The sequence below is a fragment of the Carcharodon carcharias genome, chromosome 10, assembly GCF_017639515.1.
Source record: "Carcharodon carcharias isolate sCarCar2 chromosome 10, sCarCar2.pri, whole genome shotgun sequence".
Classification (NCBI taxonomy): domain Eukaryota; kingdom Metazoa; phylum Chordata; class Chondrichthyes; order Lamniformes; family Lamnidae; genus Carcharodon; species Carcharodon carcharias.
In genome coordinates, this window is record NC_054476.1 from 63821500 (window position 1) to 63833692 (window position 12193).

Consider the following 12193-nt stretch of genomic DNA (forward strand, 5'->3'; position numbering starts at 1 on the left):
TACTGGGACCGAAGCGAGAGAGTGACTACTGAGATGGAAGCGAGAGAGTGACTACCGAGCAGGGAGCGAGTGAGTGACTACCGAGCAGGGAGCGAGAGAGTGACTACCGAGCTGGGAGCGAGAGAGTGACTACTGAGCCGGGAGCGAGAGAATGACTACCGAGCAGGGAGCAAGAGAGTAACTACCGAGCAGGGAGCGAGAGAGTGACTACCGAGCAGGGAGTGAGAGAGTGACTACCGAGACGGGATCGAGAGAGTGACTACCGAGCAGGGAGCGAGAGATTGACTACCGAGCAGGGAGCGAGAGAGTGACCACCGTGCAGGGAGAGAGAGTGACCACCGAGCAGGGAGAGAGTGTGACTACTGAGCAGGGAGCAAGAGAGTAACTACCGAGCAGGGAGCGAGAGAGTGACTACTGAGCAGGGAGCGGGAGAGTGAGTACTGAGCCGGGAGCGAGAGAATGACTACCGAGCCGGGAGCAAGAGAGTGACCACCGTGCAGGGAGAGAGAATGACGTCCGAGCGCAGGGAAAGTGACCACCGAACAGGGAGAGAGTGTGACTACCGAGCAGGGAGCGAGAGACAGTGACTACCGAGCAGAGAGACAGTGACTACTGAGCAGGGAGAGAGAGAGTGACTACCGAGCGGGGAGTGAGAGTGACTACCGAGCAGGGAGGGGAAGAGTGACTACCGAGCAGGGAGCGAGATAGTGACTTCCGAGCTGGGAGCGAGAGATTGGCTAACGAGCAGGGAGCGAGAGAGTGACTACCAAGCAGGGAGGGAGAGAGTGACTACCGAGCGGGAGCGAGAGAGTGACCACCGAGCAGGGAGTGAGAGAGTGACTACCGAGCAGGGAGAAAGAGTGACCACCGAGTAGGGAGACAGAGTGACTAGTGAGCAGGGAGCGCGAGAGTGACTACTGAGCAAGGAGCGAGAGAGTGACTACCGAGCAGGGAGAGGGAGAGTGACTACCGAGCAGGGAGCGAGAGAGTGACTACCGAGAAGGGAGAGAGAGTGACTATCGAGCAGGGAGAGAGAGTGACCACCGAGCAGGGAGAGAGAGTGACCACCGAGCCGGGAGTGAGAGAGTGACTAACGAGCAGGGAGCGAGAAAGTGACTATCGAGCAGGGATCGAGAGAGTGACTACCGAGACGGGATCGAGAGAGTGACTACCGAGCAGGGTGCGAGAGATTGACTACCGAGCAGGGAGCGAGAGTTTGACTACCGAGCAGGGAGCGAGAGAGTACCGAGCGCAGAGAAATTGACCACCGAGCAGGGAGAGAATGTGACTACTGAGCAGGGAGCGAGAGAGTGACTACTGAGCAGGGATCGAGAGAGTGACTACCGAGCAGGGAGCGAGAGTTTGACTACCGAGCAGGGAGCGAGAGAGTGACCACCGTGCAGGGAGAGAGAGTGACTACCGACCGCTGAGAAATTGACCACCGAGCAGGGAGAGAGTGTGACTACTGAGAAGGGAGAGAGAGTGACTACCGAGCAGGGAGAGAGATAGTGACTTCCGAGCTGGGAGCGAGAGAGTGGCTACCGAGCAGAGAGCGAGAGAGTGACTACCGAGCAGGGAGTGAGAGAGTGACTAACGAGCAGGGAGCGAGAGAGTGACTCCCCAGCCGGGAGCGAGAGAGTGACTACCGAGCTGTGAGCGAGAGAGTGACTACTGAGCCGGGAGCGAGAGAATGACTACCGAGCAGGGAGCAAGAGAGTGACTACCGAGCAGGGAGCGAGAGAGTGACTACCGAGCAGGGAGCGAGAGAGTGACTTCCGAGCAGGAAGCGAGAGAGTGACTACCGAGCAGGGAGAGAGAGAGTGACCACCGTGCAGGGAGAGAGAGTGAGCACCGAGCAGGGAGAGAGTGTGACTACTGAGCAGGGAGCAAGAGAGTAACTACCGAGCAGGGAGCGAGAGAGTGACTACCGAGCAGGGAGCGAGAGTGTCTACCGAGCAGGGAGAGAGAGAGTGACTACAGTGCAGGAAGCGAGAGTGTGATTACCGAGCCAGGAGCGAGAGAGTGACCACCGTGCAGGGAGAGAGAATGACTACCGAGCGCAGAGCAAGTGACCACCGAACAGGGAGAGAGTGTGACTACCGAGCCGGGAGCGAGAGACAGTGACTACTGAGCACAGAGACAGTGACTACCGAGCAGGGAGAGAGAGAGTGACTACCGAGCGGGGAGAGAGAGTGACTACCGAGCAGGGAGGGGAAGAGTGACTACCGAACAGGGAGCGAGATAGTGACTTCCGAGCTGGGAGCGAGAGATTGGCTACCGAGCAGGGAGCGAGAGAGTGACTACAGAGCAGGGAGCGAGAGAGTGAATACCGAGCGGGAGCGAGAGAGTGACCACCGAGCAGGGAGTGAGAGAGTGACTACCGAGCAGGGAGAAAGAGTGACCACCGAGTAGGGAGACAGAGTGACTAGTGAGCAGGGAGCGCGAGAGTGACTACTGAGCAAGGAGCGAGAGAGTGACTACCGAGCAGGGAGAGGGAGAGTGACTACCGAGCAGGGAGCGAGAGAGTGACCACCGAGAAGGGAGAGAGAGTGTGTACCGAGTGCAGAGACAGTGACAACCGAGCAGGGAGAGAGAGTGACTACCGAGCAGGGAACGAGAGAGTGATTACCGAGCAAGGAGTGTGAGAGTGACCTACCAGCAGGGAGAGAGAGTGACTACCGAGCAGGGAGAGAGAGTGACTACCGAGCAGGGAGAGAGAGTGACCACCGAGCAGGGAGAGAGAGTGACTACCGAGCCGGGAGTGAGAGAGTGACTAACGAGCAGGAAGCGAGAGAGTGACTACCGAGCAGGGAGAGAGAGAGTGACCACCGTGCAGGGAGAGAGAGTGAGCACCGAGCAGGGAGAGAGTGTGACTACTGAGCAGGGAGCAAGAGAGTAACTACCGAGCAGGGAGCGAGAGAGTGACTACCGAGCAGGGAGCGAGAGTGTCTACCGAGCAGGGAGAGAGAGAGTGACTACAGTGCAGGAAGCGAGAGTGTGATTACCGAGCCAGGAGCGAGAGAGTGACCACCGTGCAGGGAGAGAGAATGACTACCGAGCGCAGAGCAAGTGACCACCGAACAGGGAGAGAGTGTGACTACCGAGCCGGGAGCGAGAGACAGTGACTACTGAGCACAGAGACAGTGACTACCGAGCAGGGAGAGAGAGAGTGACTACCGAGCGGGGAGAGAGAGTGACTACCGAGCGGGGAGAGAGAGTGACTACCGAGCAGGGAGGGGAAGAGTGACTACCGAGCAGGGAGCGAGATAGTGACTTCCGAGCTGGGAGCGAGAGATTGGCTACCGAGCAGGGAGCGAGAGAGTGACTACAGAGCAGGGAGCGAGAGAGTGAATACCGAGCGGGAGCGAGAGAGTGACCACCGAGCAGGGAGTGAGAGAGTGACTACCGAGCAGGGAGAAAGAGTGACCACCGAGTAGGGAGACAGAGTGACTAGTGAGCAGGGAGCGCGAGAGTGACTACTGAGCAAGGAGCGAGAGAGTGACTACCGAGCAGGGAGAGGGAGAGTGACTACCGAGCAGGGAGCGAGAGAGTGACCACCGAGAAGGGAGAGAGAGTGTGTACCGAGTGCAGAGACAGTGACAACCGAGCAGGGAGAGAGAGTGACTACCGAGCAGGGAACGAGAGAGTGATTACCGAGCAGGGAGTGTGAGAGTGACCTACCAGCAGGGAGAGAGAGTGACTACCGAGCAGGGAGAGAGAGTGACTACCGAGCAGGGAGAGAGAGTGACCACCGAGCAGGGAGAGAGAGTGACTACCGAGCCGGGAGTGAGAGAGTGACTAACGAGCAGGGAGAGAGAGTGACCACCGAGCAGGGAGAGAGAGTGACTACTGAGCCGGGAGTGAGAGAGTGACTAACGAGCTGGGAGCGAGAGAGTGACTCCCCAGCCGGGATCGAGAGAGTGACTACCAAGCCGGGAGCGAGAGAGTGACTACAGAGCCGCGAGCGAGAGAGTGACAACCGAGCAGGGAGCGAGAGAGTGACTACCGAGCAGGGAGTGAGTGATTGACTACCGAGATGGGATCGAGAGAGTGACTACCGAGCAGGGAGCGAGAGATTGACTACCGAGCAGGGAGCGAGAGAGTGACCACGGTGCAGGGAGAGAGAATGACTACCGAGCGCAGGGAAAGTGACCACCGAACAGGGAGAGAGTGTGACTACCGAGCTGGGAGCGAGAGACAGTGACTACCGAGCACAGAGACAGTGACTACCGAGCAGGGAGAGAGAGAGTGACTACCGAGCGGGGAGTGAGAGTGACTACCGAGCAGGGAGGGGAAGAGTGACTACCGAGCAGGGAGCGAGGGAGTGACTACCGAACAGGGAGAGAGAATGACTACCGAGCAGGGATTGAGAGAGTAACTACCGAGGAGGGAGCAAGAGAGTGACTACCGAGTAGGGAGAGAGAGAGTTTCTACTGAGCCGGGAGCAAGAGACTGACTTCCGAGCAAGTTTCGAGAGAGTGACTACCGAGCAGGGAGCGAGAGAGTGACTAACAAGCAGGGAGCGAGAGAGTGACTAACGAGCAGGGAGCGAAAGAGTGACTACCGAGCAGGGAGTGAGAGAGTGACTACTGGGACCGAAGCGAGAGAGTGACTACTGAGATGGAAGCGAGAGAGTGACTACCGAGCAGGGAGCGAGTGAGTGACTACCGAGCAGGGAGCGAGAGAGTGACTACCGAGCTGGGAGCGAGAGAGTGACTACTGAGCCGGGAGCGAGAGAATGACTACCGAGCAGGGAGCAAGAGAGTAACTACCGAGCAGGGAGCGAGAGAGTGACTACCGAGCAGGGAGCGAGAGAGTGACTACCGAGCAGGAAGCGAGAGAGTGACTACCGAGCAGGGAGAGAGAGAGTGACTACCGAGCAGGGAGAGAGAGAGTGACTTCCGAGCAGGAAGCGAGAGAGTGAGTACCGAGCAGGGAGCGAGAGAGTGACTGCTGAGCCGGGAGCGAGAGAGTGACCACCGTGCAGGGAGAGAGAGTGACTACCGAGCGCAGAGAAAGTGACCACTGAGCAGGGAGAGAGTGTGACTACTGAGCCGGGAGCAAGAGAGTAACTACCGAGCAGGGAGCGAGAGACAGTGACTACCGAGCACAGAGACAGTGACTACCGAGCAGGGAGAGAGAGAGTGACTATCGAGCGGGGAGAGAGAGTGACTACCGAGCAGGGAGGGGAAGATTGACTACCGAGCAGGGAGCGAGATAGTGACTTCCGAGCTGGGAGCGAGAGAGTGGCTACCGAGCAGGGAGTGATAGAGTGAGTACCGAGCAGGGAGCGAAAGTGTGACTACCGAGCAGGGAGCGAGAGAGTGACCACCGAGCAGGGAGTGAGAGAGTGACTACCAAGCAGGGAAAAAGAGTGACCACCGAGTAGGGAGACAGATTGACTAGTGAGCAGGGAGCGCGAGAGTGACTACCGAGCAGGGAGCGAGAGTGTGAGTCCCGAGCAGGGAGCGAGAGAGTGACAACCGAGCAGGGCGAGAGAGTGACTACCGAGCAGGGAACGAGAGAGTGACTACCGAGCAGGGAGTGAGAGAGTGACCAACGAGCAGGGAGAGAGAGTGACCACCGAGCAGGGAGAGAGAGTGACTACCGAGCCGGGAGTGAGAGAGTGACTAACGAGCAGGGAGCGAGAGAGTGACTCCCCAGCCGGGAGCGAGAGTGACTACCAAGCCGGGAGCGAGAGAGTGACTAAAGAGCCGCGAGCGAGAGACTGACAACCGAGCAGGGAGGGAGAGAGTGACTACCGAGCAGGCAGTGAGAGAGTGACTACCGAGACGGGATCGAGTGATTGACTACCGAGCAGGGAGCGAGAGAGTGACCACCGTGCAGGGAGAGAGAGTGACCACCGAGCAGGGAGAGAGTGTGACTACTGAGCTGGGAGCAAGAGAGTAACTACCGAGCAGGGAGCGAGAAAGAAACTACCGAGCAGGGAGCGAGAGAGTGACTACTGAGCCGGGAGCGAGAGAATGACTACCGAGCCGGGAGCAAGAGAGTAACTACCGAGCAGGGAGCGAGAGAATGACTACCGAGCAGGGAGCGAGAGAGTGACTTCCGAGCAGGAAGCGAGAGAGTGACTACAGTGCAGGAAGCGAGAGAGTGATTACCGAGCCGGGAGCGAGAGAGTGACCACCGTGCAGGGTGAGAGAATGACTACCGAGTGCAGGGAAAGTGACCACCGAACAGGGAGAGAGTGTGATTACCGAGCAGGGAGCGAGAGAAAGTGACTACCGAGCACAGAGACAGTGACTACCGAGCAGGGAGAGAGAGAGTGACTACCGAGCGGGGAGTGAGAGTGACTACCGAGCAGGGAGGGGAAGAGTGACTTCCGAGCAGGGAGCGAGATAGAGACTTCCGAGCTGGGAGCGAGAGAGTGGCTACCGAGCAGGGAGCGAGAGAGTGACTACCGAGCAGGGAGCGAGAGAGTGACTACCGAGCGGGAGCGAGAGAGTGACCACCGAGCAGGGAGTGAGAGAGTGACTACCGAGACCGAAGCGAGAGAGTGACTACTGAGATGGAAGTGAGAGAGTGACTACCGAGCCAGGAGCGAGAGAGTGACTACCGAGCAGGGAGCGAGAAAGTGACTACCGAGCAGGGAGCGAGAGAGTGACTACCAAGACGGGATCGAGAGAGTGACTACCGAGCAGGGAGCGAGAGATTGACTACCGAGCAGGGAGCGAGAGAGTGACCACCGTGCAGGGAGAGAGAGTGACCACCGTGCAGGGAGAGAGAGTGACCACCGAGCAGGGAGAGAGAGTGACTACCGAGCAGGGAGCGAGAGAGTGACTACCTAGCCGGGAGCGAGAGAGTGACTACCGAGCAGGGAGCGCGAGAGTGACTACCAAACAGGGAGAGAGTGTTTCTACCGAGCTGGGAGCGAGAGAGTAACTACCGAGCTGGGAGCGAGAGAATGACTACTGAGCAGGGAGAGAGAGAGTTTCTACTGAGCCGGGAGCAAGAGAGTGACTTCCGAGCAAGTTTCGACAGAGTGACTACCGAGCAGGGAGCGAGAGAGTGACTAACGAGCAGGGAGCGAAAGAGTGACTACCGAGCAGGGAGTGAGAGAGTGACTACCGGGACCGAAGCGAGAGAGTGACTACTGAGATGGAAGCGAGAGAGTGACTACCGAGCCAGGAGCGAGAGAGTGACTACCGAGCAGGGAGCGAGAAAGTGACTACCGAGCTGGGAGCGAGAGAGTGACTACTGAGCCGGGAGCGAGAGAATGACTACCGAGCAGGGAGAGAGAGTGACTACCGAGCGCAGAGAAAGTGACCACTGATCAGGGAGCGAGTGTGACTACTGAGCCGGGAGCAAGAGAGTAACTACCGAGCAGGGAGCGAGAGACAGTGACTACCGAGCACAGAGACAGTGACTACCGAGCAGGGAGAGAGAGAGTGACTATTGAGCGGGGAGAGAGAGTGACTACCGAGCAGGGAGGGGAAGAGTGACTACCGAGCAGGGAGCGAGATAGTGACTTCCGAGCTGGGAGCGAGAGAGTGGCTACCAAACAGGGAACGAGAGAGTGAGTAGCGAGCAGGGAGCAAGAGAGTGACGGCCGAGTAGGGAGCGAGAGAGTGACTACCAAGCAGGGAGAGAGAGAGTTTCTACTGAGCCGGGATCAAGAGAGTGACTTCCGAGCAAGTTTCGAGAGAGTGACTACCGAGCAGGGAGCGAGGGAGTGACTACGGAACAGGGAGAGAGAGTGACTACCGAGCAGGGAGCGAGAGAGTAACTACCGAGCAGGGAGCGAGAGAGTGACTACCGAGCAGGGAGAGAGAGAGTTTCTACTGAGCCGGGAGCAAGAGAGTGTCTTCCGAGCAAGTTTCGAGAGAGTGACTACCGAGCAGGGAGCGAGAGAGTGACTAACGAGCAGGGAGCGAGAGAGTGACTAACGAGCAGGGAGCGAAAGAGTGACTACCGAGCAGGGAGTGAGAGAGTGACTACCGAGACCGAAGCGAGAGAGAGACTACTGAGATGGAAGCGAGAGAGTGACTACCGAGCAGGGAGCGAGAGAGTGACTACCGAGCAGGGAGCGAGAGAGTGACTACCGAGCTGGGAGCAAGAGAGTGACTACTGAGCCGGGAGCGAGAGAATGACTACCGAGCAGGGAGCAAGAGAGTAACTACCGAGCAGGGAGCGAGAGATTGACTACCGAGCAGGGAGCGAGAGAGTGACTACTGAGCAGGGAGCGAGAGAATGACTACCGAGCAGGGAGCCAGAGAGTAACTACCGAGCAGGGAGCGAGAGATTGACTACCGAGCAGGGAGCGAGAGAGTGACTTCCGAGCAGGAAGCGAGAGAGTGACTACCGAGCAGGGAGAGAGAGAGGGACTACCGAGCAGGGAGAGAGAGAGTGACTACCGAGCAGGGAGAGAGAGAGTGACTACAGTGCAGGGAGAGAGAGTGACTACCGAGTGCAGAGAAAGTGACCACTGAGCAGGGAGAGAGTGTGACTACTGAGCCGGGAGCAAGAGAGTAACTACCGAGCAGGGAGCGAGAGACAGTGACTACCGAGCAGGGAGAGAGAGAATGACTATCGAGCGGGGAGAGACAGTGACTACCGAGCAGGGAGCGAGATAGTGACTTCCGAGCTGGGAGCGAGAGAGTGGCTACCGAGCAGGGAGCGAGAGAGTGACCACCGAGCAGGGAGCGAGAGAGTGACCACCGAGCAGGGAGTGAGAGAGTGACTACCAAGCAGAGAAAAAGAGTGACCACCGAGTTGGGAGACAGAGTGACTAGTGAGCAGGGAGCGCGAGAGTGACTACCGAGCAGGGAGCGAGAGTGTGAATACTGAGCAGGGAGCGAGAGGGTGACCAACGAGAAGGGAGAGACAGTGACTACCGAGTGCAGAGACAGTGACAACCGAGCAGGGAGAGAGTGTGACTACCGAGCAGGGAACGAGAGAGTGACTACCGAGCAGGGAGTGAGAGAGTGACTACCGAGCAGGGAGCGAGAAAGTGACTACCGAGCAGGGAGCGAGAGAGTGACTACCAAGACGGGATCGAGAGAGTGACTACCGAGCAGGGAGCGAGAGATTGACTACCGAGCAGGGAGCGAGAGAGTGACCACCGTGCAGGGAGAGAGAGTGACCACCGAGCAGGGAGAGAGAGTGACTACCGAGCAGGGAGCGAGAGAGTGACTACCTAGCCGGGAGCGAGAGAGTGACTACCGAGCAGGGAGCGCGAGAGTGACTACCAAACAGGGAGAGAGTGTTTCTACCGAGCAGGGAGCGAGAGAGTAACTACCGAGCTGGGAGCGAGAGAATGACTACTGAGCAGGGAGAGAGAGAGTTTCTACTGAGCCGGGAGCAAGAGAGTGACTTCCGAGCAAGTTTCGACAGAGTGACTACCGAGCAGGGAGCGAGAGAGTGACTAACGAGCAGGGAGCGAAAGAGTGACTACCGAGCAGGGAGTGAGAGAGTGACTACCGGGACCGAAGCGAGAGAGTGACTACTGAGATGGAAGCGAGAGAGTGACTACCGAGCCAGGAGCGAGAGAGTGACTACCGAGCAGGGAGCGAGAAAGTGACTACCGAGCTGGGAGCGAGAGAGTGACTACTGAGCCGGGAGCGAGAGAATGACTACCCAGCAGGGAGCAAGAGAGTAACTACCAAGCAGGGAGCGAGAGAGTGACTACCGAGCAGGGAGAGAGAGTGACTACCGAGCGCAGAGAAAGTGACCACTGATCAGGGAGCGAGTGTGACTACTGAGCCGGGAGCAAGAGAGTAACTACCGAGCAGGGAGCGAGAGACAGTGACTACCGAGCACAGAGACAGTGACTACCGAGCAGGGAGAGAGAGAGTGACTATTGAGCGGGGAGAGAGAGTGACTACCGAGCAGGGAGGGGAAGAGTGACTACCGAGCAGGGAGCGAGATAGTGACTTCCGAGCTGGGAGCGAGAGAGTGGCTACCGAGCAGGGAGCAAGAGAGTGAGTAGCGAGCAGGGAGCAAGAGAGTGACGGCCGAGTAGGGAGCAAGAGAGTGACTACCAAGCAGGGAGAGAGAGAGTTTCTACTGAGCCGGGATCAAGAGAGTGACTTCCGAGCAAGTTTCGAGAGAGTGACTACCGAGCAGGGAGCGAGGGAGTGACTACCGAACAGGGAGAGAGAGTGACTACCGAGCAGGGAGCGAGAGAGTAACTACCGAGCAGGGAGCGAGAGAGTGACTACCGAGCAGGGAGAGAGAGAGTTTCTACTGAGCCGGGAGCAAGAGAGTGTCTTCCGAGCAAGTTTCGAGAGAGTGACTACCGAGCAGGGAGCGAGAGAGTGACTAACGAGCAGGGAGCGAGAGAGTGACTAACGAGCAGGGAGCGAAAGAGTGACTACCGAGCAGGGAGTGAGAGAGTGACTACCGAGACCGAAGCGAGAGAGTGACTACTGAGATGGAAGCGAGAGAGTGACTACCGAGCCGGGAGCGAGAGAGTGACTACCGAGCAGGGAGCGAGAGAGTGACTACCGAGCAGGGAGCGAGAGAGTGACTACCGAGCTGGGAGCAAGAGAGTGACTACTGAGCCGGGAGCGAGAGAATGACTACCGAGCATGGAGCAAGAGAGTAACTACCGAGCAGGGAGCGAGAGATTGACTACCGAGCAGGGAGCGAGAGAGTGACTTCCGAGCAGGAAGCGAGAGAGTGACTACCGAGCAGGGAGAGAGAGAGTGACTACCGAGCAGGGAGAGAGAGAGTGACTACCGAGCAGGGAGAGAGAGAGTGACTACAGTGCAGGGAGAGAGAGTGACTACCGAGTGCAGAGAAAGTGACCACTGAGCAGGGAGAGAGTGTGACTACTGAGCCGGGAGCAAGAGAGTAACTACCGAGCAGGGAGCGAGAGACAGTGACTACCGAGCAGGGAGAGAGAGAATGACTATCGAGCGGGGAGAGACAGTGACTACCGAGCAGGGAGCGAGATAGTGACTTCCGAGCTGGGAGCGAGAGAGTGGCTACCGAGCAGGGAGCGAGAGAGTGACCACCGGGCAGGGAGCGAGAGAGTGACCACCGAGCAGGGAGTGAGAGAGTGACTACCAAGCAGAGAAAAAGATTGACCACCGAGTTGGGAGACAGAGTGACTAGTGAGCAGGGATCGCGAGAGTGACTACCGAGCAGGGAGCGAGAGTGTGAATACTGAGCAGGGAGCGAGAGGGTGACCACCGAGAAGGGAGAGACAGTGACTACCGAGTGCAGAGACAGTGACAACCGAGCAGGGAGAGAGAGTGACTACCGAGCAGGGAACGAGAGAGTGACTACCGAGCAGGGAGTGAGAGAGTGACCAACGAGCAGGGAGAGAGAGTGTCCACCGAGCAGGGAGAGAGAGTGACTACCGAGCCGGGAGCGAGAGAGTGACTACCGAGCAGGGAGCGAGAGAGTGACTACCGAGCAGGGAGCGAGAGGGTGACTAACGAGCTGGGAGCAAGAGATTGACTACTGAGCCGGGAGCGAGAGAATGTCTACCGAGCAGGGAGCAAGAGAGTAACTACCGAGCAGGGAGCGAGAGATTGACTACCGAGCAGGGAGCGAGAGAGTGACTTCCGAGCAGGAAGCGAGAGAGTGACTACCGAGCAGGGAGAGAGAGAGTGACTACCGAGCAGTGTGAGAGAGAGTGACTGCCGAGCAGGGAGCGAGAGAGTGACTAACGAGCAGGGAGCGAAAGAGTGACTACCGAGCAGGGAGTGAGAGAGTGACTACCGGGACCGAAGCGAGAGAGTGACTACTGAGATGGAAGCGAGAGAGTGACTGCCGAGCCAGAAGCGAGAGAGTGACTACCGAGCAGGGAGCGAGAAAGTGACTACCGAGCTGGGAGCGAGAGAGTGACTACTGAGCCGGGAGCGAGAGAATGACTACCCAGCAGGGAGCAAGAGAGTAACTACCAAGCAGGGAGCGAGAGAGTGACTACCGAGCAGGGAGAGAGAGTGACTACCGAGCGCAGAGAAAGTGACCACTGATCAGGGAGCGAGTGTGACTACTGAGCCGGGAGCAAGAGAGTAACTACCGAGCAGGGAGCGAGAGACAGTGACTACCGAGCACAGAGACAGTGACTACCGAGCAGGGAGAGAGAGAGTGACTATTGAGCGGGGAGAGAGAGTGACTACCGAGCAGGGAGGGGAAGAGTGACTACCGAGAAGGGAGCGAGATAGTGACTTCCGAGCTGGGAGCGAGAGAGTGGCTACCGAGCAGGGAGCGAGAGAGT